The 14,206-nt window shown below is 48.4% G+C and overlaps 1 long non-coding RNA gene across 1 annotated transcript in view; it reads left to right on the top strand.

Moving 5' to 3' along the window:
* Positions 1-14,206, top strand: part of LOC147346637 (uncharacterized) — a 118,740-nt gene that overhangs the window by 80,421 nt on the left and 24,113 nt on the right. Inside the window, exons 3-4 of the long non-coding RNA XR_015153059.1 lie at positions 6,647-6,769; positions 9,592-9,681. This is a non-coding gene — a long non-coding RNA (uncharacterized LOC147346637). The remainder of the gene's footprint in view (positions 1-6,646; positions 6,770-9,591; positions 9,682-14,206) is intronic.

The following is a 14,206-nucleotide window of genomic DNA, read 5'->3' as shown; positions in this document are numbered from 1 at the left end:
CTTTTAAGGAACCTACCTAGAAATCCTCTGTCACCCTCTGCTTGCCTCTCATTAACCAAAACGTAGTCACTTGGCTACACCAAGCATCAAGGGAGATGGAGAAATGTAATGTTTTAGCAGGGCGTGTTGCTCAGGGCTCTGTTACCAGTGAAGGAGGGAAGGACTGACATTGGGAAGCACCCAGCAGTTTAAGCAATGGCACTCAACAAATATGTGTTGATTTGAAATTGAGTTAGGAGGAAAGATAAGGAGTTGTATTTAGGGGCATGAAGAGTCTACAGTGAGGATGAAACATCCTATTCCAAACAGAGGACTGGAGCATACACGAAGGGAGGACTGAATACGTAGGTTCTCCAGTCAGCCACAAAGAGAACAGAAAACCGTGGCTCAGGTGAAAGCCCACAGCTGATCCTGGGTCAAGAATATAGCATGAGGGACAGAGAAGAAAGAGCAGCTTGCAAAAGAAAAAAAAACACAGACCATCATTTGTCCATTCTCACTGCATGACGTCATCTAGGCTCCCCCAGCGTCCCAGTCAGTCTGGAGGGTCTTTGAGGGCACAGACTGCAGTTCTGACCTTGGGGCAGCTTCAGGTACCTGTTAAAACAAATACAGCCTGGTTCTGTCCTGCGCCCAGGTTGAGCATTTCACGGACACCCACAGGGAAGACAGCTCCATCTGCTCCTCTTCCCCCAGATGCACCCTGCTCAGACCTGGCTGACATTTAGACCCCATTTGGGGAATTCTGCAACTGAAGAGTGGGGTCTGCCCTGTGGCCAGGGAGCAGGGGAACGGGAGGGGCCTCTCCTCATGCTATGTAAATCCTCAAGAAGTTTCTCCCAGAGGATTTAGATCCGTGGTTCTCAACCACATGGGCAATTTTCGCCCTGCAGGGGACATGTGACCAGGCCTGAGAACATTTTTGATTGTTATGACTAGGGGGGTAGGATGTGCTATTGACATTTAGTGGGTAGAGGCCACAGATACTGTGAAACATTCTGCAAAGCACAGGACATCCCCCCACAACAAAGAATTATCCTATTCTTTGTGAATAGTGATGAGGCTGCAAAACCTTCGTTTATATGTGTCTGATTACTGGGCCCACAGGAAATTTAAATAATCCCAGTTTCACCCAGACCCACACAATGTTGATTGACATTGAAGCTAAACCCAGGCCTCTGAAAGTCGTACTTAACCACTGGAGGAAAAATTAAAGTTATGCTTATCATAATTGACTACCATTTACTGACCATCTACTATGTCCCAGGTTCTTTACATAAATTACTGTCAAGCTTTTCAACAATTACAAAAGAATCATCATTATCTCTGTTTCACAGATGAGCTAACTGAGGCTCAGGGGGGTTAGTTGTTCAATAGCACACAGCTAGCAAGTGACCCCAAAGCCCACTCACTTTCCATTCCCCACATGCCTCTTATATTTGTTACAGTCCTATTACTACATATATCTGCTTATGGTCACATCTTATGAAAGCTCATAATTGGATGTGACAAACAAGGGAACTATCTACTAACTAGTGCATGCATGCTCAGTCGCTCAGCTGTGTCTGACTCTTTGCGACCTGGTGGACTGTAGCCAACCAAGCTCCTCTGTCCATGGAATTTCTCAGGCAAGAACACCAGAGCAGGTTGCCACTGGGGATCGTCCCCACCCAGCAATGGAACCCACATCTCTTGCATTGGCAGGCGGATTCTTTACCCCTGTGCCACCTGGGAAGCCCCTCTACTAACTAGACCATTCCATTAATCCTAGCACATCCTTCTCCAGCCTTTCCAGGCAAACGGGATTTTCTGTGCTTAAAGCATATCAAGATGTACCAAGCAGATGCAGTTCTTGGAAAAACAAAGCAAGTGGTCGCCAAGCAGCTGAAAATATGCTCATTTTCAGCTCACTAAGGAGCTCATTAAGGAGTAAGGCAAGTAGAAATGAAAGTAACAGGCAGATACTTCAGGATGGTCCCAGGCAACTGATGGAAAGCACCAAGAGCTATCCACCTATTAGTGCTGGGTGTGGGGAAAAGGGCATCCTCATTCATTGTTGATGGGGATGCTAGGTGTTAGGCATTTTGCAAAAGCAGCCTTCTGTATCTTCTAAAATTAAAACCAGGGGCACATCATCATAGCAATCCCACTTCTGGGCACATGCAGATATATAACATTAGTTTTAACACATCACCGCTCACAGCAGCAGAAAGCAGAAAACACAGGGGATGACTGTCAGAAGGGGGTGGTTTGATACATTAATAAAGGTGAGTTTTATTGTAGGTAAATAACAATAATAATTTTTTTAAACTGCTACAACCACTACAGTTCCTGTGATATAAAAAAATATATTCAACAAGATGCTATTTACATGCATTTGTGTATACCTAAATATATATATATATATATAGAGAGAGAGAGAGAGATCTGCATAGGCTCTCTCGCTGAGGTCCAGTTGTGTCTACCACTTTGCAATCCCATGAATTGTAGCCTGCCAGGCTCCTCTGTCCATGGAATTTTCCAGGTAAGAATACTGGAGTGGGTTGCCCTCTCCTACTCCAGGGGATCTTCCCCAACCAAGGATGGAACCCAAGTCTGCGGCACTGGCAGGCAGATTCTTTACCACTGAGCCACCCGGAAAGCCCCATGCTTATATGAAGAGGGAGAAGAATATAGAAAGGTCCGTTTTAGGTTCTTAATACGGGTTTCCTGGGGATGAAGATGCTTCTAGGGTGGGGACCAATGAAGAGTCAAGAAAAAAAAGGAAAAGAAAAAAAGAGCAGACTTGATGTGATAAGACCAAACAGTATATGCAGTTAATTGCAACATTCGTAAATGTAGAGGTACGCATATGTTTCAGTTCAGTTCAGTCGCTCAGTCGTGTCCGACTCTTTGCAACCCCATGAATCGCAGCACACCAGGCCTCCCTGTCCATCACCAACTCCCGGAGTTCACTCAAACTCACATCCATCGAGTCGGTGATGCCATCCAGCCATCTCATCCTCTGTCATCCCCTTCTCCTCCTGCCCCCAATCCCTCCCAGCATCAGTCTTTTCCAATGAGTCAACTCTTCGCATGAGGTGGCCAAAGTATTGGAGTTTCAGCTTTAGCATCAGTCCTTCCAATGAACACCCAGGACTGATCTCCTTCAGAATGGACTGGTTGGATCTCCTTGCAGTCGAAGGGACTCTCAAAACTTAAAAATGTTTAATTCTCCAGCGGGCTGAGCCGCGGAGGAGGCACTGGACTTCCCGCCGCGGAGCTCTTGGCTGGGCTCCCCGCGGGCTGGCAGCGGAGGCTGCGCGCGCCCGGGCGGCGAGCGGCTGGCGGCCCGGCGGGTCCCGGCGCCTGCGGGCGCGCTGCCCCGGCACCGCGTCGGGGACGCGGAATCCCTCACCTGGAGGGCGGCAGACACCGCCAGCCCCGGAGACCGCGCGGGGATTTTCCAGTGGGGGCGGAGGCTCCTGAAAGGCGCCTTGTCGGCCCACGAGGGGCAGAGACGGTGCGGACAGCGAGGCCCGGGGGAGGAGGACCCCGGCTGCTCCCCTCCAGGGCCGCACCTCGGACCCCTTGGCCGCTCATCAGCCCTGAAGGTTGGCAGGAGGCCGGAAGCTGAGCGCAGGGGCGAGCGGTACCTGCAAGGGGGCTGGGAGCTCACGCCCAGCTCTCCGCAGAATTTGTGCACAGAATTGTGCGTTATTGTAGAGACCAAGAGTGGCTTGGACCCGCCCTGGGAGTTGTCCGTGTTCGTGACGCCCCTTCCCTGGGGCCTAACCCTGTGCCTGGCACTTTACATGGCGTTTAAAAAGCACCATTTGTATGGTGAACTACAGTGCCTTCAGCAGGCACTGTTAGGAAGCGCTCCCCCCCCCCCCGCCCCACTCCCTGCCGCCCGACTCCAACAGCCATGTACTTCCTCCAGAACCCTGGGGGCTTTCCTGTTCTGGTGGCATCCTATGTAACGGGCTTGATCATTCTGCTTCTCTGAGCCTGTGTCCTGCTCGGCTCCCCCACCCCACCCCAGGGCTGCCCTGAGCACAGGGGTGTAAGGGACAAGTTTGACTACTTGCTGTCCAACGCATAGTAGGTTATCTATCACCGAAATTTACTACAGCAGGGCAGAGGAAGAGGACATTTGAGTGACATTTGGTTCTCTCCATGTCCTTTGAATGGAAAATCCGATTAGGTCTTAGATATTCTGCTGTCCTTACCAAGACAGGAAGGAGAAATATAGCCTGAGCTCTGGGCCTGGGGGCAGGATGTGATGTGACAAAACTTATAGCTTAAAAAAAAAAAAAAAAACTAGAGCACAAAGTTTAAAGGTAGAGTCAAGGGGGCCAAGAAGCCTCTCCCATTTCCTTGCCCTGGGCTGTTTGCCAGGAGAAAGGAAAATGCTTCCAGAAAGCCCAACTTGGGGTTTAGCAGCTCCAAGGGAAAAATTTTCTACCTGGAACTAAAGCAAGAACTAGGTTGCAACCCAAAGTCTTCTAACTTCCACTGTGACTAGAGAATTGCAAGAGAGAAGCAACAGGGAGGTGTGTGGGAGGGTGGGGTGGGGGTAGGGATGGAAATAACACTGGACTTGGGGTCACGGTCTGGACTGAGCCCTGGTCTCAGCTATTGGTGGCGCAGTGGTAAAGAATCCACCTGGCAATGCAGGGGATGCAAGAGACAGGTCTGGAAGATCTCCTGGAGGAGGAAATGGCAACCCACTCCAGTATTCTTGCCTGGAGAATTCTATGGACAGAGGAGCCTGGCAGACTGCAGTCCATGGGGTCGCAAAGAGTTGGACACTACTGAGCAACTGAGCACACACGTACACACACACATTCAGCCACTTAGATTAGCCCCTCAGCCTTGGGAAAGGTCCTTGACTTCTCTGAACCTCAGTTTCCTTGTCTCTGGCCTAAAAATAATAGCCCATTTGAGTCATGTGACAATCTACTATGGGATGGATGAGTATGCATCTCAGTTCTCTGTATGCAGCAGGTCCTCAGCTAAAGGCTTCAGGTCAAAAAGATATTTGCATCGCAATGTTCATTGCAGCATTATTTACAGCAGTCAAAGGTGGAAACAACCCAAATGTCTATCAATAGACGAATGTTTAAACAAAACGTGATATAGCCATACGATGGAATATTATTCAGTCATCAAAAGGAACAGAATTCTGATCCGTGCTACAACACGGATGAACCTTGAAAAGATTATGCCAAGTAAAAGAAGTCAGGCACAAAAGGATAAATCCTGTATGATTCCACTTGTACGAGGCACCAAGCAAATTCATAGAGACAAAAAGTATTACTAGAACAGAAGTTACCAAGGGCTGAGGGTAGGAGAAATGGAGAGTTCTGCTCATGTTCAGTTGTGTCTGACTCCCTATGGACTGTAGCCCTCAGGCTCCTCTGTCCATGGAATTTTTGAGACAAGAATACTGGAGTGAGTTGCCATTTCCTCCTCCAGGGGATCTTCCCAACTCAGAGATCAAACCCATGTCTCTTGCGTCTCCTACATTGGCAGGTGGATTCTTTACCACTATCGCCACTTGGGAAAAGTGAAAGTGAAAGACACTCAATCGTGTCCAACTCTTTGTGACCCCATGGACTATACAGTCCATGGAATTCTCCAGGCCAGAATACAGGAGTGGGTAGCTTTTCCCTTCTCCAGGGAATCTTCCTAACCCAGGAATCAAACCCAGGTCTCCTGCATTGCAGGCAGGTTCTTTACCAGCTGAGCCACAAGGGAAGCCCAGTTATTGCTCTGGGTACAGATTTTCTGTTTGAGATGATGAAAACCTTTTGGAAACAGATAGTGGTGATGGTTGCACAGCAGTGTGATGATACTTCATGCCAATGAGTTATGCACTTAAAAATAGTTTAAATGGCAAATATTATATGTCTTTTACCACAGTAAAGATCTTTTTTAAAAAGGTGGGGATGAGGGGAACCTGTTTGTGAAAATTCTGTTTTTGGCAGCACTTTTGTGATAGTTCCCAACTGGACACAGCTCAAATGTCTGTCTACAGTAGAATGGGTGAAGTATTGTCTGTTCATGTACGGGGATGCTAGGCAGTCTTGAAAATAAATGACAACTACACACAACAATCTGGGTGGATCTGACAGACGTGATGTTGAGTGAAAGAAGCCAGACATGAAAGAGAACGTCCTGTATGATTCCATTTATGCAAAGTTCAAAAACAAGCAAAACGGATCTGTGGTGCTAGGGGTCCGGATAGGGTTCCCCTTGGGGAGTGATGATTGGAGAGAGCACAAGAGGGTTTCTAGGGGCTGGCAGTGTACTTGGTAACTGATCTAGATGCTGTTACCTGATTGTGGTCACTTTGGGAAAATTCTCCAGGCTATTTTACACTTATCCTGTGTGTTCTTTTCTATATGTATGTTTACTTCAACAAAACATTAAAAAAAAAAATCCTTGTTCATGTCCTGAATGGTGAATGGGAATGGTGAACCAGAAAGTCAAGCCTGATTTATACGCTTAATCTGTGCCAAGCCAGGGAGACTATGAAGCCAGATTTGTAATTCTCTACACTGCTTGCAATTTGTACTGCTCCCACCTCCCCCTCCCCACCCCCAGGCCCCATGAGCTATAACCAATTAGTTTTGAAATCTAAATAGCCGGCTTTCCACAGCTCACACTGCCGGGGACCTGGAGGGGAAGGAGGTACACCCCAGCAACAAGGAGAGGCCCTGATCCTCAAGCTCACAGCCTGTGGAGCTGAACCCACCAGCCTGGCCCCCTCCCGGACTTGCAGGTATACAGTAGGCACCCAGCAAATACTTGTGGATGGGCTGTGTGTAATCAGAATTCTTCAAGTGCACCCCTCAGATCTGACTGCCCCCAATATCAGGGAAGGGCTGTTGGCAGCCCCTTGGGGAGTTGCCTGCAAGGACTTGGGGCCTTGGGGGTCTAGAGAAAAGGTTGCCCCTTCCTCTGGCATCGGAAGCCCACTGCCCAGCTATCCTCCCGGACGCTGTGAGGAGAGCAGATACAAACGCCTGACTTGGCCCTGGCTGACCCAAGGTGACTCCCGACGCCAAACAACCTGGCAGTTGGGGTCTGGGGGAGGGGATAATTTATATTTATGCCTGGTGACAAATTGCTAAATAATAGATCTGGCTGGGGTTTCGGTTTCTTCCCCAGCAGCTTAACCAATGTGTTGGCCTGTTGACTCAATCAGCAAGCTATTTTGGCCCTGTGGGGACCCAGAGCTTGGTTTCTGCTCCGGGAGGCCTTCCCCTTTCTCCCATGTATTTGGGCTTCCCCCAGGTTTGTGTTTGTTTGTGTTTGTTTGTCTGCCTGTCTGGGGCCCTGAGGGTTGAAGGCAGCCTGGGCCTCTGCCAGACTCCAGGTTTTTACATGGCCTGGGGCACGTGGCCCTGGGGAAGCAGACTCCTGCTTGCACGGGTATATCTCATGTGTATATGGTGAACAAAACAGCTGCATCTCTTTCTCTTTGTCCCAGTAAATGCTGTCCTCCCGGTCCTTCCGGCCCCATCTGCCTTTCTCCCCACAGAAAACAGTCGGCTGCTCTTGGTATTAACGACAGGGACGGGGGTGCCTGGTGGGCTGCCGTCCATGGGGTTGTGCAGAGTCGGACACGACTGAAGCGACTCAGCAGCAGCAGCAGCAGCAACATAAGTCCTCACGTGGGAATAGTGTTTATGGTTTATGAAACCCTTTCACAGCATCATATCATTTGACCCTCCCATAGTCCTCGGTTTGGGGCTGAGGCTCAGGGAGGTTTGGGGGTCTACCTAAGGTCATGTACTCATAAGAGTCCACGTGGCGCAATCAGCTTGTTTGGCTGTTAACCGAAAGGTTGGAGGTTTGAGCCCACCGAGGGAGACTGCCCCTGTGATCTTTTGGGCTATCCTGATAGCTCAGTTGGTAAAGAATCCGCCTGCAATGCAGGAGACCCTGGTTCGATTCCTGGGTCAGGAAGATCTGCTGGAGAAGGGATAGGTATCCACTCTAGTATTCTTGGGCTTCCCTTGTGGCTCAGCTGGTAAAGAATCCACTTGCAATGTGGGAGACCTGGGTTTGAGTCCTGGGTTGGGAATATCCCCTGGAGAAGGGAAAGGCTACCCACTCCAGTATCTTGGCCTGGAGAATTCCATGGACTGCCTAGCCCATGGGGTCGCAAACAGTCAGACACAACTGAGCAACTTTCATTCATATACTCATAAAGGTCAGAGCATATCTTTTGATTTCTGGTCCCATCTTCTCTTCCTTGATCCAAGTGGCCCCCTTGCCTTTGGAGACTGGGGCAGAGGCTGCTAGCTGCCACCATAAATCCATTTCCCCTTCTTCCTTAGCAACAGAACCTCCATTTTATTCAAGGTAACATCGTGCTCAGGCAAAAGAAACATTCCTAGCACTCACTTGCAGCTGTGGTTTGTAGGCAGGAACTTCAGGAAAGCTCCTTAAAAGGGGGGCATAAACCCTTTTTACCTTATCTCACTGCCTGGAATTCAGTGATAATGGCTGGAGCTCAGTGGCCATTCTGGACAGTGAGGTGACCTTGAGGGTAAAAGCTATGTACTAAGACAGTAAAGCAGAAATAGATGGGTCCTGCGTCTTAGATCACCAGAGAACTCCTATGCCAACCCAGACTTCCTACTTTCAGATTTCTTTTACACGAGAGAAATTAGCTTCTCTTTTGTTTAAGCCACTGCTGGTGGGCTGCCGTCCATGGGGTTGTGCAGCCAAGTTGAATCACTCCAGATCCAGGGACCCCATTTCTGGTGATACACAGTCTCTCCTGCACCCTTTCCTGCTTACTCACTTGGAATCTAGAGGGCTCTCTCCTCACGGTTCTCAGCTCTCATAGTTTGTATATGCTGGGCCTGGGTCATGAGAGCTACCCCAGGCAGGCACCTCTCTGGGTCCCTTGAACCCCCTGAGAATTCTAGAGAACAAACGCATTGCAGAGTTTCTTCTGTTAGTTCCTATGGCCAAGTGAAACCACTGAAGGAGGAGAACACATGAAAATTCCAAGCGCCTGGCAAATTGCCTGGACTGGATTCTTCTGAGGGCCGGTTGACAAACATGCTTCCAGCTCCCCTTCATCCCTCCAGGCTTCCAAAGGGTAGAACAGAGAGTTCATCATTTGGCCCCTATGCCTCATCTGCACCCCTGCTCCCCGAGAACCATAGAGTGCATGCATTCATGGCCATGTGACTCTCTACCAGTAAAACCTTTTGAGCATCCACTCCTAGGAGATGCGTGTTTGTTGACTCAAGAATTACAGACTCACGCCTATTAGTGTGCACATGTGGAGCTGCATGTAACTGAAAGCCCAGGCAGTGATGGCTGACTCGAGCACCTTGACTGGCTGGGGAGGGTGGGCTCAGCGTGATGCATCAGATCACGGATGTCATTAAGAGCTGGGCTCTCTCTGGCTTCCTGAAGTTCCTCCATCCTTAACTTATCCTCCATCCTCCATCCTGCCTCTTCAATGTCATGTGTTAACATGGTGTCTGCCTTCTCAGTAGGACAAGGGGGTCAGGGGCAGTGCCAGCCTGCGACACTCTGGCACCTTCCCCTCTCTAAGAAACAAAGTGTCTTTTCCAGAAACCTCTGGTGAGGGTGTCCTTATGCCTCCTTGTCCAGCACTGGGTCGCATGGCTTCGTGGGTCACAGAGGAGTCCGGGAAGTTATCAGGTAACAAGGGAAAAGGGAGGTGGGAATGGAATGGCTGTTGGGTGGTCACCCCATAGAGTCTGCAATACATATATACTACTGGGCTAATGTATTAGGTATATGATAAGATCCACATTAAAAATAGGGATTTTAAAATCATGAGATAGGGGCTTCCCTGGTTTTCCAGTGGTTAGGACTCTGACTTCCACTGCAGGGTAAATGGGTTCAATCCCTGTTTGGGGAACGAAGATCCCACAAGCTATGAAGCTCAGCCAAAAACATTAAAAAAAAAAAAAAAAAGAAGAAGAAGCATGAGATTTAAAAAATAGAAATTCTAACATTAATTCCCACACAATTCCTGGGGCACAAGCACCCGCTTTGGAAACCGTCTCTGTAGCCAAAAAGACCTGAGTTAAATCTTGGCTCTGCTACTTATTAACTGCCACCTTGGCAAATTCCTTAATCTTGTCAAGCCTCACTTTACTCATTTGTAAGGTGGCGATAGTAATGGGACCCATCTGATAGGGTTTTGTAACAGTGCCGGGTACCTTTGAAGAAAACAATATTAGAATAGTAAGATGTCTTCCTTCGACATCAGCTTTCCATTTACGGGCAAGGGATGGTGATGGGGAGAGTTAAAATTTTGAAACTATTGAAAGCAACAGTGAGTCCTCAAAGAACATTTTGATTATGCCCATCATTTAAGTATCCAGGTGTTTTTCATTTCTAAAGCTTTTGAGCCACATTCTGAGGATTCCTACCTACCAGGACACAGGACCAGAGTCCTGCCAATATTTTCCTAGCATTGCCACTCCCTGCTGCAAGCCCCTGGTTTCATGATTCTGCTCTCTTGGCCTCAGCTGCAGCCTGGGAAGATTGGGCTAGAAGGTGTCACGCCTGTCCCTTCTTCTTCAGTTTAGGGCATCCCCTTGGTCAGTTCTGGCTCCTGTGGCGTCTCTCTGCCTGGTCTCTCCCCACTCCCACTCCAGTCCCAAAGCCCCGAGTCCTGCCTCTTGTGGCTTGCCCTCCCTTTCCCTGGCCTCTGGTAATTCTGCCCTTTTGAAAGTGCTCTCTATCCCAGCGTCCTATAAGATTCCAAGTCCCTCTAGGGAGAAGGCAGCAGGAAGGTCTGGTCTCTGCTAGAGATGAGACCTGGTTTTGAGTTATTTTCTGCCCTAGATTCAGAGCACTTTCGGTGTGCAAGGTCATGTCCTAAGGTCTTTATACGTTTTAACACACATAATGCTCAGAGGTGGCTACTCTTATCACCATCATCATCATCAATCCCACTTTTAAAACGAGAAGAATGTGGCACAGAGAGGTTAAGCACCTTGCCCAAGGTCACACAGCTGGCAACAGGCACAGCTGGCAACAGGCACAGCTGCGTGTTTTCCCAGGCACTCTGGGTCTACAGCCCATGCTCTTAACCACTGTGTTAGACAGTATCTGATTTCTTTGTCTCCTGTGATTTGGGGCTAGTTATTTAACCTTGTCGTTTTTGTAAATGTGGAGCCATTTGAGAGTATATTACAGACATCACGTCACTTCACCCTAAATATTCAGTGTGTCTCTACCTGGCATTTTTCAGTATAACCTCAGCACCTCATCAATTTTGGAAATTTAACGCTGATACAAAGCTATCATCTAATGTAATGTTTATCTTCAAATGTCCCTGTCCCCAATAATGTCCTTTGTAGCTTTTCACTTTTTCAATATAGAGTCCAGTCAGGACCACACACTGGGGGAATTCCCTGGCTGTCCAGGGGTTAGGACATTGTACTTTTACTGCCGAGAGCATGGGTTCAATCCCTGGCCGGGGAACTAAGATCTCACAAGTCACATGGCACAGCCAAAACAAAACAAATCCAAAGACTACACGTTGTATTTAGTTATAATTTTTTAAAAACTTTTTTTTAATTGAGATATAATTCGTATGCCATAAAACTCACCCTTTTTAAAAGTAATTTCATTTGTTTGGCTGTGCTGGGTCTTTGTTGCTGCACGGGCCTTCTGTAGTTGTGGTGAGCAGGGGCTGTACTCTAGTTATGGGGGACGGGTTTCTCACGGCAGTGGTTTCTCTTGCTCCAGAGCAGGGGCTCTGGGTGCACACGCTTCCGTAGTTACAGTGCGTGGGCCCAGTAGGTGCAGCTCCCGGGCTCTAGGGCACAGGCTCAGTAGTCGTGGCTCACGGCTTAGTTGCTCCTTGGCATGTGGAATCTTCCTGGACCAGGGATTGAACCTGTGTCTCCTGGATTGGCAGGCGGATTCTTTACCGCTGAGCCACCGGGTAAGCCCCCAAATTCACCCTTTTAAAGTGTATAATTCAGAGGTTGTTGTTGTTGTTTTTTTAAGTATATTCACAAAGTTGTGAAACTGCTACTATTTTCTAATTCCAAAAAAATTTCATCATTCCCCAAAGAAACTCTGTACCCACTGGCAGTCACTCCGCATTCCCCCGTAGCAACCACTGATCTATTTTCTGTCTCTATGAATTTATCTCTTCTGGACATTTCATACACATGGAATCATATAATCTGTAGCCTTTTGTGTCTTGTTTCTCAGCATGTTTTCAAGGTTCATTCATGTGATAGCGTGGATCAGAACTTCCTTTTAAAGGCTGAATAATATTCCCTTGTATGGATATACCATATTTTGTTAATCCATTTATTTGTTGATGGACACTTGTGTTGTTTCTTCTCATTGGCTGTTATGAATTTTTTTGGGGTCCAGGCTGTTATTGTTCAGAATGTTCCTCCATTTGGATTCTCTGATTAGTTTCAGATTCACTCTATCTGTTTTCATAACCTAACAAATGACTTTCTCTCTCTGCTGAGCTCGGCCGGGGCCTTCATCTCTGCCCAGCCATGTTGCTGGCAGGTGGAACAGCCTGTTAGAGGCAGAGTTCCTCGCTTCCCCAACAAAGCGGTGCTGTGCTCATGCCCACTGCCCACAGTCCCTGCCACTGCCCTCCCTGCCCTGTGGGCACAGAACCTCAGAGTTATTTCAGGCCCTTTCGTGGTAGACCTGGCCTGGGAAAATCTGAGGTCCTGGCGGCTGGACACAACTGCCTTCCTCAGAAGCGTGAAGGTCATTCCCTGGGCTTGGCTTCTTTGGTCTGGTGGTCCAGCCCCTTGCTTCTGGTTCCCACTGACCCCCAGCAGTCACCCCCTGGCAACCAGTGCGAGGGAGCAGAATACACATCACTGGGATGGGCTTCCTGTTGACAAACGCCGGCTTGTGGCATCGGGTGTGGTTAAGGCTCAAAAGAGCGTCTATCTAAAAATGGGCCCTTTCTGCTCAATGGACTCAGAGCACGTGTGTCTTTGAGTCATTGCTGTTTCCTTCACTCAGGCAAAAATGACCTTTCTTCCCCCGCTGGTTTCCTCTGTGCAGCCCCAGCAGTCCCACAGCTATGAAAATCTGGAGTCTCTTCCCTCCTGGACCTCTTCCCCAGATTAACAGCTCAGCGTTCCTGGCAAAATCCACAGGCTAGCTAGGACTGGTGCTCCATAGCTGTTTGTTTTTCTCTTTAAGAGCAGAATGAGGCAGGACTTCTGAATCACCTCCTGACTCGCTGTGTGGCTTTGAACAAGCCACTTGGCCACTCTGTGCTCCAGTTTTCCCAGTTGGAAATGAGAGAATGGATGATGCCATTCTTTGCAGCATGTAAGCACAGACAGGTTTGTTTATGGTTGAGACCATGGAGCAAGCAACCAGGATGGGGTGAACCTCCTTCCTTGGAGATGCAGATGTTTAACAATAGGTCAGATCCCCATTTGGCCATCCTGGTAGATAAAGAGGTGGTTGTAGAAAGACCATGAGCTTTAGGGACAGATATTCCCAAGGCCAAAACTCATCTCTCAGTATCCTACTAGCTGTGTGGCCTCGAGCAAGTTAATATCTGTGACCCTTTGTATCATAGGGATAATAGTAGCTTTTCCCGGAGTTGATGGAGATATTAAGGGTGGTGACATCTGAAAAGTGCTAAGGACAGTTTCTAGTATGTTGCAGAAGCCCAATAAACCATTGATATTGAGAAAGTACAGTCAAATCGGTAGCAGTGCGGTAGTTCCTTAAGATACATCCAAATCCTTAATCCTCTCTGTTGGCCAGTTTCTCATGCTGAGTTTTAAGGCAGCTAAGTTAGTGTTGTTGGACAAATACTGGGGTATCTTCCCGGAAATTAAGGCCCCTTATCTCCCATCCTTTTTGTTTAGCCCAGTTTTCACCTGCTTGGAAAACAGAAGCAAACAGAAACGGGTGGCAGAAGGTCCCAAGTTATCTCAAGGAAAACCTTCCGGAGGGGGAGATACTGCAGGGCAAGGCTGTGAACCAAATTCCACCTGTGGGGTCCTAGCTCCCTGGGAGGCTCATGGGTTCCAGCCTCCCTGGTGGCCTAGCTCTGGGTGGACCACCCAGGGGGTGAGATTTCAGGGCTGTCCAGACGCAAATCCTCCCTGTCTTGTGGGCTAATTCTTGATAGTCCTCTAAGCCCATGGACTTAAAGCTTTGATCCCTGCTGGAGAGAGATCCACCTGGGAAAAGA

The sequence above is a fragment of the Bos grunniens genome, chromosome 23 (genome assembly GCF_055505025.1).
Source record: "Bos grunniens cultivar Pamir isolate PY7600 chromosome 23, Bosgru_T2T1.0, whole genome shotgun sequence".
NCBI classification, from domain to species: domain Eukaryota; kingdom Metazoa; phylum Chordata; class Mammalia; order Artiodactyla; family Bovidae; genus Bos; species Bos grunniens.
This window is presented reverse-complemented; position numbering and strand designations above follow the sequence as displayed.